At 33.5% G+C, this 1,216-nt stretch overlaps 1 non-coding gene across 1 annotated transcript; it reads right to left on the reverse strand.

The window, feature by feature from the left end:
• Positions 1-866: 866 nt before the first annotated feature.
• On the reverse strand, positions 867-938 carry Trnaa-ugc (transfer RNA alanine (anticodon UGC)). Its single transcript has one exon. It is a non-coding gene; the product is annotated as a tRNA-Ala (tRNA).
• Between the last annotated feature and the right edge of the window lie 278 nt (positions 939-1,216).

Here is a 1,216-nt window from a genome sequence, read left to right on the forward strand (position 1 = left end):
GAAAAGTGAAGAAGGATCGATTTCGTTGAGGCATTTTTTTTCTTCAAAGTGAATTCTTCGGAAACTGTCTTGGAACACCATTATTATATATTGCAACATTGCGAAAAGAAAATATGCCGATAAAAAAATTGCTTCATGTTAAAACTCAACACTGAACTTTGAACAACCCAAAAACCACCCAGGAAGAATAAATCTCATGAAAACATTTCATGAGTCCAAAATTTAGTGTATTTTATTATTCACAAATGAACATATTTGTGATCATGAAACTCATAATAATAAAAAGCACCCCTTCCTCGAGATATTTCAAATTTATATTTAACACATTCGAACAATATACGGAAATACACCGTTTCCATAATTTACTCGTGATTCTCCAATAACAACAGTAGGTTTCCTGAAATGTGTGATCAATTTTTCACAACTCAAACTTTTACGCCAAGACGATTGGATGATTTTTTTTTTATTAAATCGTTTATTTTTACAGGCTCAGTTACATAAGTTTAAAGGAGCCAAACTCTTAACTATATTTCTACTAGCATATATTAACATGTTTCCTTAATTCTATTGGATGATTGGATGAATACAGAAAATTTTGAAGCTTGGAATATATCGAGAGCACAAGAAATTAATTAAAAATTAAAAATTAAGTGAACTTTGGGATGCTTTCTATGTTTTTCTATCGAAAAATATAGTTTCGAAAGAATAAAATTAGAAGGAAAAAATGATCTTATTATATTTCAAACTATTCATAAAGCTACTTATGTTCATGTTTCAAACTGTTTTTTTTTCTATCCAATAGTTGGACCAATAATATGTTTTGTTTTTTCTTATTTTCCGAGTCGTATCGAAGTAATAAAAGAATCTGGAAATACCGGGGATCGAACCCGGGGCCTTTCACATGCAAAGCGAACGCTCTACCACTGAGCTACATCCCCTGACAGAGTTCACAAACCGATAATACGCAGGATACACTCCCGACAGTAAGTATCTGTACGGCTTCGAGCAATCAGATTGAACGCCATCATCTGAGGTTTACAAAACAATATGACGGAAGCAATTTTATCATTTAAAAAATATTCTACTATTTCGGTGTTCGCGTTTGGCGAGTTCTATGAAAGTCCAATTTAAGCAGCGCCGCCGCAAGCAAATAAACAGAAAGTCATGTATACACACACACTATCCGCTTAACGCCAGCTAGCCAGAAAGGCGAGAG

The sequence above is a fragment of the Toxorhynchites rutilus genome, chromosome 3 (assembly GCF_029784135.1).
Source record: "Toxorhynchites rutilus septentrionalis strain SRP chromosome 3, ASM2978413v1, whole genome shotgun sequence".
NCBI classification, from domain to species: Eukaryota; Metazoa; Arthropoda; class Insecta; order Diptera; family Culicidae; genus Toxorhynchites; species Toxorhynchites rutilus.